The 26991-nt window shown below is 46.9% G+C and overlaps 1 protein-coding gene and 1 long non-coding RNA gene across 12 annotated transcripts in view; one reads left to right on the top strand and one right to left on the bottom strand.

The window, feature by feature from the left end:
- GPAM (glycerol-3-phosphate acyltransferase, mitochondrial) overlaps positions 1 to 26991 on the bottom strand; it is a 138088-nt gene that overhangs the window by 34869 nt on the left and 76228 nt on the right. For 2 of the 11 annotated variants that reach the window (XR_016221537.1, XR_016221538.1), the window contains exon 1: positions 103 to 784. The exons of 2 other annotated variants lie outside the window; for them this stretch is intronic. The gene's annotated coding sequence lies outside the window, so the exon portion shown is untranslated. Of the gene's footprint in view, positions 1 to 102; positions 789 to 26991 lie in introns of those variants that run through there. 7 more of the 11 variants (XM_089313990.1, XM_089313991.1, XR_016221536.1 and 4 more) reach the window with 6 other exon arrangements.
- LOC138845303 (uncharacterized) lies at positions 239 to 2299 on the top strand. Its single transcript, XR_011382263.2, has 3 exons — positions 239 to 370; positions 967 to 1016; positions 1806 to 2299. It is a non-coding gene; the product is annotated as an uncharacterized LOC138845303 (long non-coding RNA).

The raw sequence follows: 26991 nt of genomic DNA, 5'->3' as shown, positions 1-26991 counted from the left end.
AGGGGGAACCCCCGGGCTCGGGGGAGGGGGCCAGGGGGACACGGACAGCCCGGCAACTTGCAGGAGTCGCGCCAGGTCCGGGGACGAGGGGCGACGACGCACCTGCCCCGGCGCTCGCCTGTGCCGCCTCCCGCAGCCTGCAACAGCCCTCGCGTCTCCGCCCGGCAGCTCCGGCTTCGGGGGCAGCCGCTGCCAGCACTTCACGTCTCAGCCAGCGCCTGCTGCAGTGTCGCGCCCTGATGACGCCATGGGCGCGCTGGAGTGATGAGGCGGGGGCGGGGCCCTGCGCGGGACGCCGGCCGGGTGGCCTGCGTGTCGTGCGTGGGCCCGACAGCGGTGGGCGTGCACGCGCGTGGAGGAGGGTGCTGAGGTTGGTTTGTGCGTGCTGTCCACACGGAGGGCTGCGCTGCCTGGGCCGTGCGAGTGGGCGTCTGTGTGTGTGTGTGTGTGTGTGTAAGTCCGCACCGTGGGGATGTGGGTCCGGCCGGGCCGTGGTGCGCGTGCGTGGGCTGTCGGTAGATGTGTAGACGTGTGCTGTTTTACGGGCTTTGTAAGACCGCGTAGAAGGCACTCAGGACGGGAGAGGCGGGGCTTGCGGATGGTCCTGCTGTGTGATTTTTCAAAGACTGGCTGAGTGCGTTTTTTGTTTAAGGAGGAAAATGCACCCTATAAAGTGCAACTACGATTTATGAGAAAAAATAAAATTCTGTAAAAAGCCTGAAGGAGGCTGAGTCCAGATTAGCCCTTCACACCAAATAATACGGTGCGAGGAGGTTCTTTCACGATGCTTGTCAATAGCATGAATTTGCAATGTCTCTTCTAAACCCATCCCAAAATGTAAACATACTTTTCTTTTGAAACAACCAAAAATAATAGGAGTGGGTATTCATAAATGTCTAAGAAAATGCTCTCCTTTGAGTTCAAAGGTCCTGTGTTGATTCAACCTCACACATACTTTCCCAACAGGCACGCACACGGACGGATGGACTCGGGGACTATATGCTGACTAGAACCAAGTGAGCTCTGATCCCAAACACCCTGAAAACGTTTAGAGGCCCCTGCCAAAGATGGTCATCAAAAGCATTAGTGAATTAGAAGGAAAAGGATCATTAAGACATGATCCCTGCCCTTAAGTCCCTGGTTCCAGTCCTTGTCCCTTCTACACACAGTAACCCTAATCCCCTGAGACATTCATGCATGTCCACACAGCTCCTCAAAATCTGAACTCCCAAGTCTGGCACAGGAGATCCCCACCCAGTCTTGTTCAGGAGTGTCTGTCTGTCTCTCTCTCTCTCTCTCCCCCTTGGTCTGGACAGCTCACGGGCACTCACATCCCTAATTCTGTTCACGCCATCCTCTGTGAAATTCTATAATTCTATAGCTCCTTCCTAAACTAGTTCTACAACCTTTCCCAAAATGGCTCCAGCCCTGGATAATCACACTCTCCTGTGAAATCGTGACCGATCTATCAAGGTGCCACACTCAGAGTGTTTAATCAGCTCGTGTCCGTCTTCCACATGATTGCAAACTCATCCCATCAGGGGCTTGCTTCATCTGCTAAACACCACAATGCCTTGTTATAGTAAACAATAATATTTGCTGAAGGGAAGAAACAAGAAAAGCAAGAATCCTTTCTCCTGAATTTGCAATGTCTCTTTCTAAACCCATCCCAAAATGTAAACATACTTTTCTTTTGAAACAACCAAAAATAATAGGAGTGAGTATTCATAAATGTTTAAGAAAATGCTCTCCTTTGAGTTCAAAGGTCCTGTGTTGATTCAACCTCACACATACTTTCCCAACAGGCACACACACAGACGGATGGACTCCGGGACTATATGCTGACTAGAACCAAGTGAGCTCTGATCCCAAACACCCTGAAAACGTTTAGAGGCCCCTGCCAAAGATAAAGACAGAGAGGAGAAAACAGAGAAACCTCAGGATCTAAAGTCACTGCTGAAGTCACTGGAAGAAATGGAGTTAGGGACAGTGTCACAGGAAGCTTATGATGTGAGCCCGAGTGGGCAATCAGAGTGTCTTACGCTGAGTTCATTGGTAGGCAGGTCTTCTGTAACAGTCATTGTGTAAGGGTTACTGCACTTTTGGAGGAGGTGGATTACAATGGCAGATGTTTCAGGTTCCTCCATTGTTTTGGAAACAGATGACACCCTCAGCATGAGAATTACTAATTTATAGTAATCCAATCTAGCCCGCCAAGATGGGAGAGACAGAACTGAATTCACTCTCCTGCCCAAAAACAACTAAAAGCAAAATGCAAATAAACAGGCAAATATAAAAATGGCTTTCACGTATTGGACATGGGGGCCGGCACTGTGGCATAGCAGAAAAAGCCAGGAAGTCCATCCAGGACTCCCTTGTGGGTGGCAGGGACAAGCAGAGCAACGGAGACTAGAACCAGCATGCTAATAGGGGATGCCGGCGTTGGCGTCGCAAGCAGTGGCTTAACCTGGCCCTTCTGGGTCCCATCTTAAACTGGAATCGTTAGCACATTCATGTGAGAAAGCTAAGCAAAGCCAGAGAAAAAAAAACACATGTAAAGAGAAGTTCGAACAAGGGCTTGAGCTCGCACAGGCCAGGAAATTATTCCTATTTCAACAAGGCAGAGTGGAAGGCACTCAATGACATAGATGACCAAGGAGTAGTGCCTGATCCAGGCACCCAGACAGGAAACTTCCTACTTCATGACGAGAACAGTCTTGCCTCAGTGGTGGGGCAAAATTAGTCTTAGAGAAAATGCTACTGCATTTGCTAACAGATCTTATGAGCCAACCCCACAAGAATAAAAGTGTTTCCAAGAACAAAATAGCCCAAACAAAGCATAGAAATACTTACATCAAAAATGTCCAGCACTTAATGAGGTAAATGCACAATGTCTAAGATCTAATCAAAATTACCAGGCATGAGAAAAGAAGCAGGAGAAAATGACTCATAGAGAGGGGAAAACAAAAATCAATTGAAAGGGGCCAACATTGTGGCACACAAGGTTAGGCTGCCACTGGCAATGACAGCATCCCCTGTGAGTGTCAGTTCAAGACCTGGCTGCTCCACTTTTGATCCACCTCCCCAGTAAAGTGCCTGGGAAAGCAGCAGGAGATGTCTCAGGTACCTGGGCCCTTGACACACACACGCGGGACCCTTACAAAATTCCTGGCTTCTCCCTGGCCTAGCCCCAGCCCTTGCAGCCATCTGGGAAATGAACCAATGGATGGACGATCAATTGATCTCTCTCTCTCTCTCTCCAACTGCCTTTCAACTAAGTAAATCTTTTTAAGAAAATCTATTGACAAAATCCTAGAAATGACAAAGGTCATAGTAGAAAATGACATTAAGAAAGTAATCATAACTATATTCAATATGTCTAGAGAAGAAATTGAGCACGTTAAATAGGGATGTGGAAAATCTTCAGAAAAAATATCAGACCAAACAATGGATTATATGATCATTGAGTTTTCACTTGAGTACCTGCACACACACACACACTCACACACACACACACTCCTCTATAGGAACAGCAGATTCAACATTAACAAAAAATAGTCAAGAACCTTAACACGTTGTGATAGAAATTACCTAACATGAAATACTGAGTGGAAAAAGAAATCCTGCAAATCCAAATGAGCAGAGGACCGGGGAGCTCAGTAAACAGGTCATTGCAGTCCCTGACATGACAAGGAGAAACAGTGGCAGGAGAGGCTCAAGGAGGGCAGAAAACTAATTGTACAAATGCTGGATGGAAACTTCCAAATCTGATGACAACTATCAACTCCCAAATCCAAGAGCTCCAACAAACTCAGCAGAAGTGTGACAAAAACTATGCCAAAGAATATCACAATAAAACTGCCCGAAATCAGTAATGAAGGTAGAACCTTAAAAACAATTGGGATAAAACAGACATGACTGTACAGAGGGACAGAAATAGAAATGACAGTCAACTTCTCATCAGAGAGGAAGCAGCTTAAAGTAGTGAATGAAAATACTTTCAGAATTCGTTCTCTTAATCCTCATATGTATAATTGTAAAAAAAAAAAACCTTTTGCACCAAAATAAATTTTTAATTCAATTTTTCATGAATTTTTTAAAGTCCCCCTGTATTTCAGCATAAGATAAGATAAAGACATTCTGACACGTAAGTGCTGAAAGAATTCATCACCAGTAGACTTGCACTACAATAGATAGTTATTCTTCAGGCAAAAAGAAAATGCTACCAAATAGAAATCTGAAGCTACACAAAGACATTAAGGGCTTAAAAAACCATAAATATGAGTACAGTGGTAAATAATTATTTTCTTTTTTTAAAAAAGAAAAGCCTTTAGAAAGCAGCTTATGGCAAAATTAAGAACAATACTTGTAGAGATGAAGTGTATCACAACGGCACAGAGTCCCCAGGAAGGACAGACGCAAGGTAGAGGGGCAGGGACTTGCATCTAAGCCACACAATCCCCACACTCCTGCCAATAACTCACACCGCCTTCCTGGTAGTCCCTGTTCAGTAGGCTTCCTTCCAGGGTGATCCACATTCATTAACCGAAACTTACCTGACAAACTGCTGCAGACACACCTAAGTAAACTAGTAATTCTCTGCATGAATATTGTGAGAACATTGCTAACTGACCCTCCAAAATCCAACGACCAAAATGCCTATGATATGCCCGATATAAAAATATAACAGTTATTCTATCCAAAACTTTTAAAGGGAATAGTTTGTTATGCTTTATTCCTTGTGCACCCATGCTGTTCTTTTATCTCCTTTTCTCCAGGCTCCTTGTGTTTATCTATTCAGTTAATATTTGTAGAACATCTACTTCATGCCAAATACTCTGTTGTAGTTCCAGCTTTGGACACCATAGCACAATACTTCTTCCCTTAGAGCTTACAGTCGAGTATACTTACTCTACTTCTGCTTAATTGTGAATCAGCATCAAGTTCATTGGTGTGTAGCTTCTAGGATTCTCTTGGTTGATTCGCAGCAGGCACTGAGACCTACCTGTCTTAGTATCTATTTGCTCTCTCTTACTCTGTTCAGAGTGATCTCTTGCTTAGCTCCGAGACAAGAATGAATCAAGGTATCTAAGTCAATTATGATAATCATGTTCCTTAACATGGCACTGCCCCTGCAGCCAGGTCAGTCGCATGACCCAGTTCTGGGCAGTGTGACCTGAGAGAGAGGGAAACTGAAGATTTCTGGAGCATGGCTTTCCCAATCCAAGAGAATGGATACAGCCCCACCCCTCCCATTTTCAGTGTAAAGTGTCCCAAGCCAGCACTGCCAATCACAGACCTCTGGATTTTGTCAACTCTTTTCCTGTTGAAACCACTGTAATCCTGTCTTCTGTGACTCTCAGGCAAATGGATTCCTGATGCATATTTAATTTTGAGTGCAGATCTCACTGCTAGAATGACTCAAGCATATGACAAAGTAAATAAATGAGAGAGTTTGGAAATAGCCTCTGCCAGGGTATCATGCTGAGAGATGGCAGTGGAGTTGACTTCAGAGTCTGCTTTTTAGAAAGGACCTTAGACGAGAAGAGAATGGAGACTTTTCAACATTGGTGTGACCGTGGGGCTGAAAACAGCTTCGTCAGGAAATCAATCAGCACACTAAACTTCAAATAAGAGACACCAAAGGATGGTTGGAATACTAAGTATGGTGATGATGGAAACAATCTAGAACTGCCCCTCACACCTGAACTGCGAATTGTACTGCCCATCACACGTGTGTGGGTTTATGGAGTTCATAATTCACAGTTGAATTTGGAGCAGCAAATGATGAATAGCCCACCAGTTTCTAGAGAAAGCAGGGTTCTCTCCACACTGCCGCACCAAGAAGAGTTAGGTGGTTTCAATCTGTTGCTCCCCAGCTAAAATATTATGATTTTTTTTAGTTTTTTAAAATTAAATTATTTATTTGAAAGTCAGAGTTACATAGAGAGAGGAGAGAGAGACAGAGAGAGAGAGAGAGAGAGAGAGAGAGAGAGAGAGAGAGAAGGGGAGTTATCCATCCAATGGTTCACTCCCCAATTGGCCGCAGCGGCCAGAGCTGCACCGGTCCAAAGCCAGGCACCAGAAGCTTCCTCCGGGTCTCCCACACAGGTGCAGGGTCCCAAGGACTTGGACCTTCTTCCACTGCTTTACCAGGCCACAGCAGAGAGCTGGATCGGAAGTGGAGCAGCAGGGACTAGAATTGGCACCCATATGGGATGTCAGCGCTTCAGACCAGGGCATTAACCCATGACACCACAGTGCCGGCCCCTGTTTGCTCTTACATATAGAATTTTTTTGCCAAATTTTTTATTTATTTGTTTGTTTTGTTTTGTTTGTTTGCTTTTTCATTCACTGGTTCACTCTCCAAATGTGAACAACAGCTAGGGCCAGGCCAGGCTAGGAATCTAGAATTCCAGCTGCATTTCTTATGTGGGTGGCAGGAACCCAAGGACTTGAGCCATCACCATGCCTCCCAATGGGCACTGGGAGTAGGGGGGAGGGGTGGTGTTGTGGTGGCACAGCAAGTTAAGGCACAGCCTACCATACCAGCATCCCATATGACTGCCTGTTTGAATCCCAGCTGCTTCCCTTGTGACCCAGCTCCCCCCTAATGCACCTAGGAAAGTAGTGGAAGATTACCCAAGTACTTGGGCCCCTGCCACCCACATGGGAGACCCTGATGGAATTTCAGGCTCCTGGCTTTGGCCTAGCCCCAGGCTGTTGCAGTTGTTTGGAGAGTGAACCAGCGGATGAAAGATCTCTCTCTCTCTCTGTCTCTTGTGTCTCCCTCTCTCTCTGTAACCCTGCCTTTCAAATAAATAAAATAAATCTAAAGAAAAAAAAATAACAGAGCAGGGAATTGAACCCAAGCACTCCAATATGAGATGAAGGAAGTATACTAGGATTTCAGCCTGGGGAGGAGGGCAGAAACAAACAGAACGGAAAATGAAAAAATTTTTCCAAAGACCAAAGTCAGTTATAGTGAGACATAGTGTCTAAAGAAAGCAGGAAGCCCAGGTCCAAGTCAGACACCCACTGGGACTTGGGAGGTCCATGTGACAAAGACATTCAGGGCAATAGTCCCTCAGGACAGTCATTAACCATACCTGAGTCTGCACTCAGGCTTCTTGGAAGTCCATCGTGGAATCTCCTTGTGGATAGAGTGCATGACAAGGCTCAGCCCCCCAGGAAAGGGGCATGGCAGGAACTCGGATACTGGGCTTCAAGCCGCTGTGTCTCTGGGCTGGGCACCAGTTCTACAGGGCAACTGGGACTCAGAGAGAGTAACTAGCCGAGCAGGATAGTTAAGAAATTAGTTTGTATTTTTTTTAACAACTGTTGGCTTGTTCTCAAAGAATGGAAGGTATCTCCCAGCTCTCTCTAGGGTGTAGGCAGGTTCTGTGGTTTAAGTTCTCCAAGCCCTTGAGGGAGATGAGCAGTGGCAATTAGCAGCCTTTTTGTGATGGAAAGCCAAATGCCAGAAGCTGCATGGCTGGAGTTGGTAACCAAGTAGATAAAACCTAATGGGCATTTGCTTTTACCCTGCAGACCAGGTTATCTGAGAAGGGAGTTGGGGCCAGGATGGTCCAGGCAGGGAGAAGAGACAAGAGCTGAGGGGGATAAGTGTGAGGCGGCTCTGATGCAAGATGCTAGAGGTACAGGTCTTGGTGAAGGAGGGCCGAGTGTGACTAGTGAATGTACAGTCTTAGGATCCTCGGTGTGGGGCCCTGTGGCTGAGCAGACCACCAAGAAAATGGAGCTCCATGGACCTCGCAGAACCAGACCACAAGCAATGATGAAGGAGACCAGTCCAAACCAAACCCAGGCCTCCACTCACAACACAAACACTAGGCTGGGGGGTAAGGCGCAGAATCCCTGAAATGATCACCATCTGGCATCTGTGGAACCTTGAAATAAGCTTTGTAAAGACAGATTCGTTTGACATCTGTTCATTCCCTACACACTGACCGAGAGAGCCTGTCTACTGCTGGTATCTTGCTGAGTGTTGAAGATACACAGATGCCAATGTCACCCATAGACCCTACCATCTGGAATTAATAGTCTAAAGGGCTAGGGCAGGTGGGAGTGGGAATAGTAGGGGAAGCGATAATCAACAAATAGACAAAATAAGAAAAGTGCAATAAAAATCCAAACAGCATCTGTCACACAGAATAGCAGAGGTGATGGACGTTAGATGAGGGGGGTGATGGGGCCCTGGAAGGGAAGAGCAGCTACACGGAGATGGGGGTGTGCAGAGGACGTGACCATGATGGGAGTCTGGAGAAGACCTCTCCACCGAGAGGGGGCCAGGCACTCGGAAGCCTGGGGAGGACAGAGCAGAGCCCCAGTGTGGCCGGAGTGGAATCCAGGGAAAGGCCTGGATGGGCGAGGGTGGACCATCAGAGGGCCCTGGGAGAGCAGGGCCTTTTAGGCCACAGGGATAGGTTTGGGGCATTGAAATAAAGTTGTGACACAAAGTCCCTCATGAAGGTCATAGGGAATTCACATACCTTTTACCTTGTTAGCTAAAAGAAGGGTGACTCAAAATCAAAGCCCAGACCTCTGAACTTGATTAATTTGGAGACGAGCAGCAGGCAGTGTGTGACTCTGGAATCGTGGTGGATGCAGGAGCCTGCCTCGGGGGACAGGCTGGACATAGCATCTAGGCAAAGTACATCTTTTCAAGGTTTGCTTATTTGATAGGTAGAGTGACAGAGTCAGAAACAGAGACCAATCTTCCATCCTTTGCTTCACCCTCCAAATACCCACAACAGCTGAGGCTGGGCCAGGGACTCCATCTGGGTCTCTCATATGTGTGGCAGGGTCCCAAGGACTTGGCCCATCATCTGCTGCCTCCCAGGTGCATAAGCAGGAAGCTGGATTGGAAGTGCAGAGTAGCCAAGACTCAAACCCCTACTCTGATACAGGATGCGGGTGTCCCAAGTGGCTTAATCTGCTCTACCACAATGCTCATCCCAAGGTAGCGTCCATTTTGTAATCTGTCCTTTATTGAGCACTTACTATGTGCCAGGCACTGTTGTGAGTACTCTATAGGCATTGTCTCAAGCAGTTCTCTGTGGCACCTCTGGCACCAACAGGAAAACAGAACCCAGTTTAGTGGAACTTAACTATTGAGAGTGACTTAGAAAGGCCTGGGGGTTGCTGAAAGAATGAAAGAGCGTGGTGAGCAATCACACAGGTTGGCTGGGGTGGCAAAGCAAGGTGTTAACAGAGCCAGGAGCTGGAGCCACCTGGGGAACCACTGGGACAAAGAGAGGATGCCCGGGAGTGTGAGAAGCCCAAAGCTGTCACAACTGGGGAGTCCATCTGAGAAAGAGGGCAATACTTTGGTGTTGACTCCCTTTCTGCTCTCCTGGCACCTGCCAGCACCACCTGGTGTTAGAATCAAGCTGCAAGGGAGCCTGGGAAATGAGTTTGCAGAGGAGTCCCCTCAGGGACACAGCAGAGCTGGGAAGAATGGGGAATGGGTCTCAAGGCACAGAGGCAAAAGAGGGGCCCCATGGGATAGGAAGCATCGTTGTCCCATTTTTCAGACAAGGAAGCTGAGGCACAAGGAAATGTCAAGTGAAACTGCCAAGGAGCAGAACTCCAATTTGTATTCTGATCTATCTGATTCTAGACCCCGAGCCTGGAACTAAGATATTAATTAGCCAGCCTAGGTAGGAGCCTGGTAACCAGGGCTGGGGTACCACCTCTTGGGCTTGGGGGGAAAATCACATGTTAGGGATAAGGCTACTCTGCGGCAGAGCTGAGGGAGCTGATGCTCAGAGCGGGTTGCTTCTAAGCCGGGCTGCTAGTTGGGACATCAGAGGACTGACCCCAAGTCCTTCTGCCCCAGTGTCTGAGAGCTCTGCGAAGGCCACGCAGCCAGCCTGGTTTCCTGGCCTGAGTCTGCTCCTCCCTGGCTGGGTGGGCAAGCTCTGTAACCTCACCAAGCCCCAGTTTCCTCATTTTGAAAATGGGTTTATTGCCAGCACTGGGGCGCCTGTGATGCCCATATGCCATTTTAGGGTACCAGTTCAACTCCTGGCTGCTCTGCTTCCAATCCAGCTCCCTGCTAATGTACCTGGGAAATCAGTAGAAGATGGGCCAATCCTGGAGACCCTGCCAACCATGTGAGAGACCCGGATGGAGTTCTAGACTCATGGCTCATGGCTTCAGCCTGGTCCAGCCCTGGCTGGTGTGGCCATGTGGGGTGTGAACCAGCCTCAGTCTCTCTCTCTCTCTCTCTTTCTCTCTCCCTCTCTCCCTCTCTTTTTCTATCACTTCATCTTTCAAATAAATCAATCTTTAAAAAATAGGTTTACTAATGTCCATTTACATTTTGATTTATTTTGAAATAAAATTCAATCGTGTATATAAGATAGCACAGAGCCTGGAACATGGTAAGATGTCCTAAATTGTAGCTATCATTATCATTGGTGTAAGGATTTTCTGTGGAAGTGGCTGAAGTTGTTTGGCAGCCCTCATCTCGGGCCTGGGCCACCAAGATCTTGTGCTTGGAAAACATACATCTTGCAGAAATGATAGTTTGCAAATAAAAATGGGAACCCTGTTCCTCTGAGATTGAACCCTGGCAAAGAATCTTCTCCAAAACCTCTCAGACTCGTCTGAACCCTTCGGGTTACTTTGTCCTGGAAAGAGTGTCTATCAGTCAGGAGGGGCTAGGTTATGGTTCAGCAGCAAATGTCTCCCAGTTTTAAGACAGCAAAGCTTCTTTCTTATCTGTGCTCCATATAAAGGGCAGGTCGGTCAAGGGGCTCTGCTCTAATGGCCACGGGAGGCCGGGCATCATAGTGACACACACATCAGTGATTGCAGAGGCTAGGCAAGAGACGGTAGTGAGCTACTCGCTCACTCTGAATCCCACATGGCTTCTGTACACATTCCATAGCTAACGTAAGTCATGTGAAGCAAGTAGATAAAGACGTGCACTCCTACCCCAAGTCTGAAACCAGAGAATTAAACATTTGTGAACAACGAACTAACCTCAGTGACGCTTCTGTTTGACCTGAGATAAGGCAAACATCCTAGGAATGGAAGGAAGTGGTTAAGGAAGTTCTAAATAAGACAAAACACCTGAAAGGACATCATGAAAGGCCATCTTTGCTGTGCCGAGAGTTGCAGCTCTGAAGACAGCTTGTCTTTTTAGGAAAAGCCTTTGTTTCTAAATATTGCTGAAGACCACTTTCCTGGTTCTTGGAAGATATCATCAAGGTTTATGGAGCTGAGATGGTAGCAGGAATGATGTGTGAGAACGACGTGTCTTGTCTTGTGCAAAAGGAATCCTAGCGTGGTCTAGATGTGCATGCCCGGACTCACCCAGAACTTTCCAAATGTTGTATAACCTGATGTCAGATGACTGGGTACCGATGGCCTGTTGAGCAAGGTAAGCCTCGGGTGAAGGAGCAAGGTCTGTCCTCAGCTTTCACAACGCCAAGCTCAGCTGTATTTCTACCTGCCTAGATGGCTTTTACTGGCACACCTTGCTGGCTCCAGTACCTCCTCTGTTTTCATTCCATACTCCTTCCTTAGCATACCAGGAATGTAGGAATCGTTCTTAATGCCTTCCCACGTTCGACGCAGGACTAACTCCTAGCAATTATGCCTCCTAACTAGTTTTAAACCCATCACTCTCTTAACTCCCTGCCTACCTGCACCATCCTGATCCAAAACACCACCATCTCCCCTGGGAACGCTCCCAGTTTATTCCTGGGCTCCTCATCCTACTTCTGCCACCCACTACCCTTCTGTTTTTTGTTTGTTTGTTTGTTTGTTTGTTTGTTTTTTGACAGGCAGAGTGGACAGTGAGAGAGAGAGAGAGAGAAAGGTCTTCCTTTACCGTTGGTTCACCCTCCAAGGGCCGCCGCAGCCGGCACGCTGAGGCCGGATCACCACGCTGATCTGATGGCAGGAGCCAGGTGCTTCTCCTGGTCTCCCATAGGGTGCAGGGCCCAAGCACCTGGGCCATCCTCCACTGCACTCCCGGGCCACAGCAGAGAGCTGACCTGGAAGAGGGGCAACCGGGACAGAATCCGGCGCCCTGACCGGGACGAGAACCCGGTGTGCTGGCGCCGCAAGGCGGAGGATTAGCCTAGTGAGTCGTGGTGCCGGCACCCCACTACCCTTCTGAACGCCAATCCCATATCAGCCCAAGGGAACATTTGAAAGTGCAACACTGACCATATCAAATACCCTCGATGTCCTGCTCAACCGCACTCCAGCTGATTATAAACTTCTCCATTATTCCTCAAAAGTTTTAGAACAAAAACTAGTCTTCAATGTGCCGTAAAAGCCTAGTACATCCACTCTTGCTGATTGTATCAGCCTCATCTCCTCTCCCTTACTGCAGCCACCCTGGTTTACTTTCAGTTCCTCGACAAAGATAGGCTTAGCCCTTCACTGGTACGAGCTGCTTCCTCCGACTGATGGGGTCTCCCCCACGACCCTGCTTCTCTCCAATGCACACTTCATATGCAGCTCAAATCTCACCTCCTCATGCAAACATTTAAGTCAAGTCCCTTGGCATATACCGCTTTCCTATGAGACTTAGCAGAATTATAACTCAATCCTTCATCAAAGGTGCTTAGTATCTGCTTCATTCTTGACCTCTCCCATTTCTTTCCCCTGCACTCACAGATCCCATAGTACTTTGCACAAAACAGTTGCTCAGTACCTATTTGTTGAGTGTCTAAATACAAGGCAAGATTAAATATTTAATAAAGGAGAGCAGGAAAGGCTACTACAACTGTCAACAAGACAAGGACAGCCCTTGGACTGGAGATATTCAAGAAGAAATATGTGTGCCACAGTGTAGGGGCTCACCCCAGGGCTTCATGGGTCTTGGGCAAGAAGCCGATTTCCCATCTCACCCCAGCCCACTTCACTCTCTGGGTGATGTGGAGAAGAGAGGCTCAGGGTTCTAGCAGTGATCAGCAACACAGGCGGCTGGGGACAGGGGGTGAGGGTGGGGAGGCAGGTGTGCCCCACAGGACAGAGTGACACAAAGAAAGGCACAGTGGGGCTAGTAGGGAACCACACATATGCCCAATGCCCGTGAAGGAAGGATTTGAAAAGGCTATAAGGGGAGACCTGGCCGTGGCTGGAGATGGATTTATCATCATCTCTCCTCCCTAGGAATCAGTCTTTGCCCAAAAGGGAAGAATTTTCAAAGAGAGAAGAAGCAGAACTACTTTTTATTTGGATAATTATTTTCCTAATTAGTTCAAAGTAAGCTAGAACCTCACTCATTAAGTCTAATTGGGAGGAAGATCAATCGAAGTTCAACTAAGGCTCATTTTTAGAATACTTCCAAAGAAACTCAATGTTATTACTTTCAAGGACATAAAACAGCTCAAAGATTTTCTTTTGGGAAATTTATTCTCGCAGGTATTCTAAACATACTTTGTAACTGGCTTTAGATTTTGATCTACAGATTTCCCAAAAGAAAAGTTTTCCAAAGTAAAGGATTTTAACAACCCAGTTTCCAATTATCTAAATTGCCTAATAGAAAGCAAGCCCTGCATCAGTATTACACAGTTGACTATTTTTTTTTTCCTAGCTGGCAGTCATCATATTACTCAATAAAATATTTGAAGTTTAGTACAGAGATGATCTCCAACATAAAAAGAAGCTGCTAGAAAATAACTTTCCATAATCCAGAATCCCAGGTACAGTTTTCTCTTCCAGCTCATTTTGTTAGATTACTGGTCAGAGGATCGTGAAAGCCGACACTTCACTCACTCAAGGTGAATTATGTCTTGCCTCAACCCCATTATATGTCCAATTCTGCTTATGAGATGGCAAAACATTTTCCCTCCTTCTCAATAATATAGTTTTTCCTTCAAAGGTTCTCAGTTCCAATCCAGTGCTCCTAAATCACTTTATAAATCACTGGAGACATATGTAAATTAAGCATGCATTCTTGAATTGTCAAATTCCAAGTAACCACTGGACATAATGAAGAAGCTAAATAAATCTTGATTTCAATAGTGTTCATATTTCTCTATTTTATTTATAAATGATATTCTTGGAGGATAGTCATCTAAACTTCTAGGTCACCTGGTCATTAACTGTTGAATTAATACAATCTAGGTAAAGAGGGAATTATAGCTAAAGCCTCATCAATTTATCAAATATTGGGATGAAAGCAATTTTACCCTCCCAGAGATAAAGTTTAATTAACTTTAAGCTCTTTACAGTTGTGGCATACCTTATGTACATATGTGATTTTTTTTAGTAGTGATAATAATTATAAAAATAGAATTACCTGCTTGGTTAGAAATCCTATTTTATAAACCGCAGTGACTTTTTTTTTTTTTTTTTTTTTTTTTTTTTTTTTTGCCAAATTCTAAGCAGAGCAATCAACTGGTTCTCCTCTCCATGTGATCTGGTGAGATTCTCATCCACAAACCAGAGGTGGCATGTATAGGAAGCCTGTTATTAATTAGGAATGTGCTCTCAAGATTACAACATGACCACCATCAGACAGGTCCCAAATGGCAATTATTCTGAACCATTAATTACAACTCAATAATCTGTATTACCCACTATTATGAAGGGTCTTGGAATGTTGAATTCAAACTCAATGTGTGGTTCTTATACCTCTGCTTCTCTTTTTCCCTTACCTATAAAACACGGCCAGTAATAGTCCCTATGTTAAAGTGTTGTCAGGATTAGAAGCTAAAATATGTAAGGCCCGAGATAGTGCCTGGAACACAGTGAGTATGAAAGAATGCCTACACTTATCCTAAGAGTGCCTAGGAAACTGGCCAGTCCTGTAAAATGCAGACTCACTTGATCTGAATGTTGCTCCACTTGCCTTTGCAGATCAAAATTGATAAATGGGGCTGGCGCCGCAGCTCACTAGGCTAATCCTCCGCCTTGCGGCGCCGGCACACCAGGTTCTAGTCCTGGTCTGGGCGCCGGATTCTGTCCCGGTTGCCCCTCTTCCAGGCCAGCTCTCTGCTGTGGCCAGGGAGTGCAGTGGAGGATGGCCCAAGTCCTTGGGCCCTGCACCCCATGGGAGACCAGGAGAAGCACCTGGCTCCTGCCTTCAGATCAGCGTGGTGCGCCGGCTGCAGCGCCCCGGCCGCGGCAGCCATTGGAGGGTGAACCAACGGCAAAGGAAGACCTTTCTCTCTGTCTCTCTCTCTCACTGTCCACTCTGCCTGTCAAAAAAATTAAAAAAAAATGAATAAATGGGGTCTTGTAGAATCACAGGCTCCCCACCTCTGGGAATTTCACCACATTTTCCTTTTTCAGTTGCAAACATGCACAGAGATTTCCTTTGATAACAGTACTGTTGATTAGGTCAGTGAAGTCTTGAAAGCAGGAGTATTTAACTTTTGGGCATCAAGAAAGACTTTGAGAATCTGATTCAACTCCATACTCTTTCCCCAGAAAAACAACAAAGTTTGCTCTGCATTGTCATGGGTCCATAACTCTCCCCCAAGGTCATTCAAGGACCTCAGATTGAGAATCAGTATTTGAGAACTGGTATGGCTCCTGGCCCCTGCTTGGCCCAGCCCTGGCCGTTGCAGCCATCTAGGGAGTGAACCAGTGGATGGAAGATCTCTCTCTGTCTCTCCTTCTCTTTCTGTAACTCTGCCTTTCAAATTATATTTTTTTTTATTTATTTATTTTTTTTTTTGACAGGCAGGAGTGGACAGTGAGAGAGAGAGACAGAGAGAAAGGTCTTCTTTTGCCGTTGGTTCACCCTCCAATGGCCGCCACAGGCGCGCTGCAGCCGGCACACCGCGCTGATCCGAAGCCAGGAGCCAGGAGCCAGGTGCTTTTCCTGGTCTCCCATGGGGTGCAGGGCCCAAGCACCTGGGCCATCCGCCACTGCACTCCCTGGCCACAGCAGAGAGCTGGCCTGGAAGAGGGGCAACCGGGACAGAATCCGGCGCCCCGACCGGGACTAGAACCCGGTGTGCCGGCGCCGCTAGGCGGAGGATTAGCCTAGTGAGCCGCAGCGCCGGCCTGCCTTTCAAATTAAATAGATAAATATTTTAAAAAAGAAAGATGCCGGGGCCAGTGCTGTGGCATGGCAGGTGGAGCCATCGCCTTCAGTGTCAGCACCCTATATGGGCGCCGGTTCAAGTTCCAGCTGTTCCACTTCTGATCCAGCTCTCTGCTATGGACTAGGAAAGTGGTGGAGGATGGCCCAAGTCCTTGGGTCCCTGCAACCACATGGGAGAACCAGAGAAAGCTCCTGGCTCCTGGCTCCTGGCTCCTGGCTTCAGATAGGGCCAGCTCCGGCCACTGTGGCCATTTAGGGAATGAATTGGTGGGTGTAAAACCTCTGTCTCTTTCTCTCTCTCTCTGCCTCTGCCTCTCTGTAATTCCATCTTTCAAATAAATAAATAAATAAATATCTTAAAAAAAAGAAAGATGTAAAAAAAAAAAAGAATCCATATTTGAAATATAGCTGTAATGGAAAAAGGTCTGAAGAATTCTCCAAAAAATTAAAAATAAAACAACAATATGACCCAACAACCCTACTACTGGGTGTATATCCAAAGAAATGAAATTAATATGAGTAAGAGACATCTGTACTCCTATGTTTTTGTAGCACTATTCACAATAACCAAGACATGGACTCAACCCATGAGCCCATCCATGGCTGAAGGGAGAAAGAAAAAGCAGTACATACACACAAATGGAATGCTATTTAGCCAAACAGAAGGATGAAATCCTGTCTTTTGCAACAGCATAAGTGAATCTGGAGGACATTATGCTAAGTGAAATAAGCCAGGTGCAGAAAGACAAACATTGCATCATCTCACAAATGGAATTTAGAACTCTGCAACTCAGAGAAGTAGAGAGTAGAGTGGTGGTTATGATGGGATGGGGAGGGGGCAGCTATAGGAGCAGATGCTGATCAAAAGGCACAAACTTTCAGTTGGATGAGGCAATAAAATCTGGAATTCCATCATACAGCATTTGACTATAATTAAGAATAATGGATGTACACTTAAAAATTGCTAGGACAGTACTTACCACATGCACAAAAAAGTGAAGCATGTGAGGTGGATGTGTTAAGTAGCTTGATTAAATTGTATCATAATGTATACATGCATCAAAGCATCCCACTATATGCCATAAATATAAACAAAATTTTTGTCAATTAAAAAAAACAGTGTTTGAAAACATGGCTTGGAAGACAGCCATGTTTGGATCTTGCACTTTTAACAAGGGGTAAAGCAAGACAAGATAGAAACACAAACACACTGGGAGGGAAGTATTAACTACTATTAGTGACCTAAGGACTTTCAGCAAAGGGATCTGAGGATGCCGAAGACAACGAGTGGGGAGAGTGAAGAGAACAAGAGAAGTCATTGAAAATGGATGAAAGTAAACCAAAGGTGTACTTTTCCCTCTAAGTGAGCTGGGTGTACAGCGTGGCTTTGCGACTTTGATGTGCTTTGTGACAAGCACTAGCACCTCTGGAGACAGCTGCGTCTAAGACTTGCTTTTAAGCCTCAAACAAGTAAAATATTATCACCAAGGCTCTTCACGCCTGTTCAATGATTCAGACATAAAAGAAATGCTAATTATGGGAACTGAGCTGTGAATTCTGAATGACCCTAGGGACACAGTGCTTATCTGGTGGTCTTATGTTGCTGGAAATTTATTAGAGGGTTTTAAGATTACATTAACTGATTTTTACCTTAAGTGCTCTACCTGGAGAAGCATTCAAAGCCCCTGATAAGGAACCATTTCAAAGAGGTAATGGCATTGGCCAGAAGATCTGTCAGGTGAGTCAGAGGCATTGTGAGGAGAAAAGCCCACATGAGGCGGCTGGGTCCAGCTGGGCAGTCTGATGGGTTCACCGTGACCAAGAGTTGCTACCTTAACCAGAGCTCACAAGGGCCCTCACTCATTTCTGTTTCTAACAGCGGCCAATGCCAGAGACTGATGAGGAGAAGTAATAATACTATATGAAAGATCACAAAAGGAAGCCAGCCAACCATTTTCCAGAGTCTACAAGCATTGACATGCTTTTACCTTGCCTACCTCTGCTCTCTGGTCCTCAACCATTCTCCCTCCCTCCCTCTGCCCCAGTCCCCAAGACCATCTCACTGTTCCTGGACCATCCCAAGCTCATCCCTGGCTCAATGCCTCTGTGTTTGCGGTCTCTTTGCCAGGAACATTCCTTCTCTAGATGTTAGCTTGGGTGATTCATTCCTATTTTTAGCTCTTAGTTCAGTTAGCAACTTTCTGTCCCCTGCCTTGTCATTTTCCTCTGTATCACTCTATTTTGTTTTATTTATAGTATGTATCACTCTCTGCCAATAACCTGTCAATTCGGTTTCCTGATCATTGTCTATCTTGCCCATTAGAATGTAAACTCCATGACAATGGGGACTTTCTGCTGTCCCCCAACCCCCAGGCCTAGCACAGAGAAGTCACCAGATGTACACCTGCTGGAGAAAAGAATGGATGATCATCATTACAGGTCCCACTGAGCATTTACCCTGTGCCAGGCCCAGGGCTGTATATTTTTTTTTACAAATTCTCACTGAATTTCCACAGTACCCTTACAAGGTGGGTGTCTATCTATTATTCTTGAGGTAATACAATGTTCCCAGTGTCACGGCTAATGGGAAGCCAAACTTGATTTGACCTCAGACATGTTTGACTCCAACCCTCATACTCTAAGCCAGGAATCAGCCTTTTTGTTTTCCTGTAAAAGGTCAAATAGTAAAGATTTCAGATTTTGCAGGCCACTAGGTCACCTACTCAATCCCATTGTAGGGAGAAAGAGGCCATAGATGATACAGAACAAATCGCCGTTCCTATGTGCCAGTACAACTTGATTAGCCAAACAGGTTGTGGCCAGGATCTGGTCCAGGGGTCCCTGCTTACTGATCACTCCTCTAATTCATCATCCTATGACTGCTATACAAGAATGGGGCTAAAAATGGGGATGAGGGGATAAAAGAAAAGTATTAAAATGTGTGCTCTATGCATGATGAGCCCCTCTAATTAAGGAAGATAGCCAGAAAATAAACCATTAAATTAAAAAGGGCAAAACAAGGGGTATGATTCTGGTATAAATTGTGACTACCAGTTCAGCCTCTTGATTGAATTGTATCATTACCCAAGACTAGAGTAGAGTTTAATTGAAATAACTTATTTCTTTTAAACCAAGGTTCTGTTTGTGCTGTAATTATATGTGATTTCACATGCCAACACTCTAATAAACTTGCATCAACCTCCATCCCCAACAGGGCCCAAATACTCAGTCGTGAAGGAACGGTGTACCAAGTCACTGTGCAACTTTATTTTCCTCAACTTTGTGCAATTTTCTAAACATGGGCTTTCAAGTGTTGAGCAGGAAGGCAGCCCTAGCACTGGAACTAGTCTGAAGGTGACTTCAGAGATGTAACATCTCTCCCAGCTCTTCCCTTCCATAGTATCTAGGGCTTGGGGGCCATTTCTAAGCTTGTTTCCTTATCAGTAACAGAATGAACCAACCTCATACCTCTTCACCTACCCAACTTGCACTTGTCATCTGCTGTGCAACATCGGTTGTACTTATCATTACTATTGAAGGTGATGTCTAGGACTAGAACCATGCCTCGGTACTGAGCACTCCCATGTGCTTTCCATGCCTTCTGTTATTTAGCTGTCACAACTGCCTCCCAAGGGAGGGACTCTTGCAACCCAGGCTTCTCAGATGCAATGGACAGCTGAGGTTCAGAGAGGTGACAGAAGTTCCACTAGGTCCCCCAGAAGTAAGTGGGAGAACTGGGATTTGAGCCGGAGCCTTATTTTTTCAAGGACGACACTGTCTTCATGTGCCAATGTTCCTAGCCGGTGTTCAAACACAGAGGAAAGTCCAGCTGCAAACTCCCTCACCCTAAACTTCTCACCGTGTCATGCTGCCTCTCACCATGCCAGGCTATTAAATACCAAGAGGTTTTCCATGGAGGAGACGGTGCAGCAACTGCTGTGGCTCTCTAAGGGCTGATCTTTGCCCTTGAGATACTGAGAACTCAGAGGAGGTGATAAACCCATGGTTCAACCTGTGTTCCAGGAGGAGCAGTGTTGATAGCACACAGAGCAGCAGCTCTTTCATCCCTGACTCCTTATTGTCCGTGCATGTGCAAGAAGAGAGACGCTTTAATGGGGTCTACAAATCTCTAGTTGCTGCAGATTTTTTTTTTATTTGATGGGGAAGCATCACCTTCAAGGATGACCCAAACACCAATACTCGTGCTAAGACAGATGTGGCTCACAAAAAAAAAAAAAAAAAAAAAAAAAAAAAAAAAAAAAGAAGAGGGGTCGGTCCTGGGGAATTGTAAGATGATCTGCCGGGGAAGGAGTGGAGTGAAGTGTGGATTTCCAGTAACAGCAGGGCAAGACTGGCAAAGTTCATGGTTTTCACACATCCCATTCCTTCAGGAGTGGGAGGGAGAAAAGAGCAACCAATTTTATTTTATGAACTCTCTACTATGCTCTGGTTGCTTTCCTATATACTGAGCATTAGGTCCTGCCACCAATGTATAAAGCTCATGTTTTACAGATAAGGAAACTGAGATGAGTGACTGGAAAGCAGCCCAGAAGGGAATCTATCTTTCCTCCACTCCACCTCCATGCCTGTTCAGGTCTCCAGTTCAGATTTGCATCACATAGATGGCACTTTATCAATGGGTTATCTAGAAATACATATTAATCTGCAAAGCCTAACACAGTGCCTCACACATACTTGAAGCTCAATAACATAAGATGCATTCATACTTCTTAATGTGGTTTCTCAAATTGAGGTAGATATCAGATCCAATCATTCTCAACTCGGGGTGATTTTGCTCACCAAGGGACATTTGGAAATGTCTGGAGATATTTTTGGTTGAAGGGGGATATGCTATTGGCATCGAAGGGATAGAGACAAGAATACCACCAAACATTCTATAACGCACAGGACAGTCCCCACGGTGAAGAATTATCTGACCCAAAATATCCATAGTGCCAGAGAGATTCTGATCTAATTCAACGCACTGTACACAGGAGAAAAACAAGACCTAGAGAGAGAGAGTTATGCGCAAGGCTGCACAACCTGTTACTGGCAGAGCTGTGATGGTAAACACACCCTGAAGCCTTCTACAATGTTTTTGCCAGGACCTCAAACTACTGCCAGCCAGAGGGCTGTCTGCTACCAAAGGGCCAAGTGCAGCTGCTGTAAGCCTCAGACAGGTGAAGCATGATGATGTCAAGTTCAAGTGGACAGTGCCTGTCGCTCTTGGGTCTGGACCAGGCCCTGAATAAGCAGCCAGGACTAGTTGTAGATGAGGTGACCAAGCCTCAGAACACAGGGGCTGTTGCCACCGACAGCTTCATACTCCTGCCTTTTCTTAGGGTTGCAAACCCAACAAGTGATCAACTCAAAGTTTCCTTTTAATAGCTGAATAACTAAGTAGGCAAGTTAAGGATATTAACAATTGGCTGGTCATTGTAGGTCGAAATAGAAACTTCCAGACACTGATTCTCTATGAAATTTAGAGTCATTTGCATTATCACTGTCACCAACAACTAGTTTTTGTCTTCCCATGTGCCCAAGGGAGAATGAGAGAGAGAGAAGTTCCATCAGTATCAGACACAAGGCACACCCTTGACCTCAAAAAGCACTCAGTCCAAGCATGAGTTTCCTTTGCCGTTGCCATTACAGTGTGAAGCCAGCCTTGCAAACATGAGCACTACAAACCCTTGTTGCAGCTAAATATCTAAACTTAGCACGACTTGCTTATTTTAAACAACCTTTAACACAGAAACATTCGACTCCAGCCCAAGAACTTGTGCTCTACCACTTGGATTACTGGGATGTGGCCTGCCTGAATTTCTCCTATCCATCAAGTTTCTCCCCCATCACTCCACGCTCCCTCCCCCTCAATATATCCCAGACCACAATGGAAATGTCAGTTACCAGATGCAGTATCAGACAACATGAAACCAGAGCAGATCCTATGACTGCAAAATCCTCTAACCTGAGCATGTGAATACAGGGCCTGTAAAATCTGGCTACCCCAAACTAGGGGCCTGGCATCTTTTGTAACTGTCTCCAAGCTGTGTCTAAGGAGAAGCTGGTGACCTGGGTTAACACAACTCGGAAGATTAACTTTTATCTTTCAGTATCAATGAAAAATTAAACATCCTGATAACGCCGAGTACTAACGGCTTTTATTTCCACAGCAACTGCTCTCTGAGACAGATAATTCCCCTTTAGATTTTCATGAGTTTGGCCCAGAAAGCAGATACTTGAAGCATTAAACATACAAGAGCTTGAGACGCCAAGCAAACAAAAGTTTCTATTTAAGGATTCAGCTGCCGCAACTAGCTAAGTGTCCTGGGGGTGAGTGAGTGGAATTTGAATATATCAGTCTGGGTATTCTGCTACAGACTGGGACATCAGAAACTAAGAGAAACACCCCAGGGGCTCCTGCCGGGGTTTGGGCATGGGTGTTTGTCTCGGTTATAACTAGTTGATTGGACAATGCTTCCTAGACTTTGAACTACCATATTAAAATTAAACTGAACATAAATTGCTTACTGACAAATACCATCATTTAATAAAAGAAGCTTTTCACATCTCAACAAGCAGAAAGAACCACAGAAAGTCCCTCAAATTGAATATATATAGTTTTATTAAAGATCAGCAACTTTAGGTTTTTTTAAAGATTCTATTTTATTTATTTTAAAGGCAGAGTTGAAGAGAGAGAGAGAGGAGGGAGGGAGGGAGGGAGAGAGGGAGGGAGAAAGAAAGAGAGAGAGAGAATCTTCCATCTGCTGGTTCACTCCCCAAATGGTTGCAACAGCTGGAGCTTGGCCAGGCTGAAACCAGGAGCCAGGCGCTTCTTCTGGGTCTCCCACATGGGTACAGGAGCCCAAAGACTTGGGCCATCTTCCACTGCTCTCCTAGGCACATTAGTAGGGAGCTGGATCAGAAGTAGAGCAGCCATGACTCGAACCAGTGCCCATATGGGATGCTGGCATCGCAGGAGGTAGCTTTACCTGCTACGCCACAATGCTGGCACCTTGCCCTTAGTTTTTATGTCACCCTAGACTGTTAAATGCATCATAGATCAACATCCATCTGCAGTCAAGAATATGGGGCCCACGAGCAACAAGGAACCAATGGAGCTGACTGCAGAAGAGTTAGAGTGAAGCCAAATTGGAATGGAAAGGGTGTTGTCCAGTGAGGGTAGGAAGGGCAAGGTAGGCCTAGGGGTTGCCCTGTGGCCACACTGCCCTGCTGTAGGGTTGCACTCTCCACTCTGCAAGGCTGCACTCTGGTTCCTGTTTAACTCCCTATCTTTTCCACTGGGCTATGGGCTCCGTGAGAGCAGCCACTGTGCTCTGTTGCCCTGAGTCACAGAGCTAATTAGATGTGAGGCAGGGAAGCTGGCGTGGCATGTGGGCACTGAAGGAGCAGTGGCGAGGCACCAGGGACACACAGTGCCGCTTCACAGCCCTGTGTGCACTGAGCGTTGGAGGGCACACCCTCTGTTACCCACCAGTGCGTGCTGTTCTGCCTGCTACAGCAGACAGGCCACCCCCACCTCGCCAACAGCCTCAGCCTGAGCAGTATCCCACAAGATAATTAAAATGCACCCCAAGGGGAGCTTGATGGGAGGGTCAGGACCGTGGCTGCCCTGGAGAGGTGCCTGGGGACTCTGATCAAAAACTCAGCTTCTCCCTGGTCCATGGTCCCTGCGGCAGTACTGGGGGGGTGGGGGGAGACAAGGCTGAGGCTGGGGAGAAGCCAGTCCCTTGACTGCTGCTGCTGCCACCTGGTCCTGTGGCCTTCCCACTGCCAAGTCCTAGAGAGCTTTCCATCGCAGAATTCCCCATTTTCCCAGGCCCTGTTCCTCACAGTTACTGTCTTGGAGTTGACTCAAAAGTGAAGCAAAACAAAACCCAACACAGTTACCAGCAGCCCTCAGGGTCAAGTTCCACAGCAACGGCCCCTTCCCTGTAGAGAAAAGTCCAGCCCTTGGGGACGCGGTTGCTGCTTGCTTTCGAGACTCATTTTGGGTGCCTGTTTCATTTTGTTTTTCTGATTCCTGGTGCGACACTCAAGGCCAAGGCTCAGCCACACTTCCGGCCAGCCCTGGACAGCTGAAAAATACAGTCGGCAAGAGCACTGGGACAAGGGGGGGTGGCAACGGGGCGGCAGGCTGCCTGCTTCCTGCTGCTGGCATGCCCACGGTACTGATGGAGTGTTTTAATTAGCACTAGCTCTGCCTGACACCAGGGAGTCCATTCTATATCTGAAATGCCGCCAGCAGTTACAGACCCTGGTCCCACCATGGTGGTGAAATTAACAAGGCTGAGGGTTCCGGGAGAGGAGTTGTGAAGCTAAACTTTGCACTGCAGCTCTGCTGTCGCATTCCTCACCTGACCTGTGTCATGGCAGGGTTGTGCCTCGGGCTACACGCTGCCACTCAAAGTCTCTCTAGGACTGGGGTTTGATGCCAGAAGATCTCTGGTGCTCTCTCAAGCCCCCAAACCTCTGCAACCGCCCCATCAATCAGGGAGTTTTCAAATTCAGAATTCCCATGTTGAAGGGAGGTGCATCAGGAAGTCCCACTGCCACTGCCTGCTCCAACACTGATGCCCTGGGAAGTCCCACTAGGCCCTGAGAGCCATGAGCCACGGGCAGGGATTGATTCCCAGATGCTGACGGCAAGAGCAAGGCACCAGGCAGAGAAGAGGAGAGGGACAGAGACTTGTTATGACCCTGAAGGTCAAAGGGGCAAAGTCTCCCTCTGCCCACCCCACAGCAGGAAGGCAGGGCAGAATTACAGACGCTAGCATCACCACCCTCTCAGGAGCAGGGGCCTTACATCATTCTCTGAAGACATAGCCTTCCTACCACCTCCCAGGCTGCTAGCTTTGTCTGGAAAAAATGCTAACCAATTCTTACAAGAGCTGTCCCTCAGGCCCTGGCCAGAGAACCACAAAAAGACACTGTGTGCAGCGCAAAAGAGCATGATGCTCCTGGCGGGGGTGGGGGTGAGTGGGCAGCCTTGAGATCAAGAACCGACAGCCAGAAACAGCCTGTGAGCCATCTCCGAATCCTCAGCTCCCCTCCCACTCTCCCTGCACTCAGAATTTCACCTTCGGAGAGCAGCGTCCAGGGGGGTTAAGTGCCCAGGCTGGGCACGTACGTGCTTGGGGAGGCAGGATACAGCTCCTGCAAAGAGGATCAAGGAGGTGAGGAGTCCGGCCTCCAGCTTGGGGAAGGTGCAAGGTGCTGAGAGAAGAGGGGGTCCAGGGTACAGAACAGTCTGAGTCTTCCTCCCGCTCCCTGGCCTTTCTTGGGTGTGGGCCCAACCTGTCTCCATCAGCAGAGGCAGCTGGGGCAGAGCACTGGACAGGAGTCAAGGTGGCCCACACGGAGCACCCACTGTGCTCAGGTCAAGGTCATCAACTGCTATGGTTCATCAAGGATTCCTTTCTTGACAGCTCCATGGAGCCCTTGATTCTTTTTTTCATCACAGATGGGAATGACACAGTTGAGTGAATTTCCCAGGCCTGGAGCTCCCATTCAGCTGTAACTCCCACAAGGGCAGCCAGCTTTCCTTGCCTTCCCGGCTACTCTCCTGGCCTCACACACACACCATCGGCACACAGCTGGCACTGACGGAACACAGAATCTCTGTAGCCAAGTAACACCATGGGAAAAGTCCTTACAGATGAGGAAACCAGGGCTTAGACAACCTAAGTAGCAGCAGCAGAAGCAAGATTGTGTTATGATCTGAACGGCTCTTTTCCCACACTGGATGATTTGCTAACACAAGGCTAATGAGAGGCCCTTAAACGGGGGGCCTTAGGTTAGGTCTTCCTGAGTGGGAGGTCCTGGGACCAGAACATCTCCTGAGAGAGGAGAAGGGGAGGAGTTACCTTAGCGACCACAGTGGATGCAAAGAACTGAAAGACAGACAGAGAAGGGTGAGGGAGGAGGTCAAAGCAGCAAGCAGGCCCCTGCCCATGCAGAGGATGGCCAAGGGAACTGCCCCTTGGAAGAGCAGAGAGGAGTCAGGTCCAGGAGACAAAACCCCCTGCATAGTCTTGGCATTCCCCTTAAAATGAACGGAGAGCATCATTCACTATGACAAGTTTGTCAGACCAATTACTCCGAGTAGTCCCAGGAAACCCACTGGGCCCACAGCAGAGCCAGCTCCTGGGGGAACCACAGAGGGGTCAGCTGGAAGAAGACTCCTCCATCTACGGAGAACCTTTGTGGGGACACGGCCGTGGTATGGTCCCACTGCAGATGACAAGGCAGGCACAACCTGGATACAAACGTGTGAGGACTAAAGCAACATGATGGACACAACTGAGACCAGTGTCAGCCACCAAGAGGAAATGCCATTGGCATGGTTATTTCTTAGCCTACAATGCATTAGAAAGAAATCAGGTTTAAGGACATGGATGTGCCATGAAAGCATTCTTCTCTACTCAACACTAGAATTACATTATTGCTTTCCTTGTTTGTGCATCCCATCCTCCCCTCCTCAGCCACCCCAAGCCAAACCTAACAATTGGAGCAGACAGTCTGTCATTTCTTCGGCCTTTCTTCTTCATTCCAGGTGGTTAAATCTCTGCTGGCCCCAAGCAGAGCCCAGCGTCCATCTGCAGCAAGGAAGTCCTTTGACATGAGCTCTGACAGATTTCAGACCGATCTCTCTCTGCTCAACCCGAACTCAGAAAAACACCATTGAGTTGGGAATGTGGCCGGATGAGAACAGACATCATGCATCAAACACAGATCTCAAGCAAAGAAGGAAGCAAACTCTCATAAATGTGGTGCTCAGTGCTACTCTTCTCTGTAGCCAACATCACCAGGATTTGTGCCACTCAGCCAAGCCCTTGCTGGCCACATCCCATGTACAGATCAGAATTGATGGACACACTTGGATTTATTATAAAGTATCCAAAACCCTCTCAGGATCTGGG

This window comes from Oryctolagus cuniculus, chromosome 15, assembly GCF_051225735.1.
Source record: "Oryctolagus cuniculus isolate XC-2025 breed Fujian yellow rabbit chromosome 15, ASM5122573v1, whole genome shotgun sequence".
NCBI lineage: Eukaryota > Metazoa > Chordata > Mammalia > Lagomorpha > Leporidae > Oryctolagus > Oryctolagus cuniculus.
Note: the sequence above shows the minus strand (reverse complement) of the source record. Positions and strands in the feature narration are given on the sequence as shown.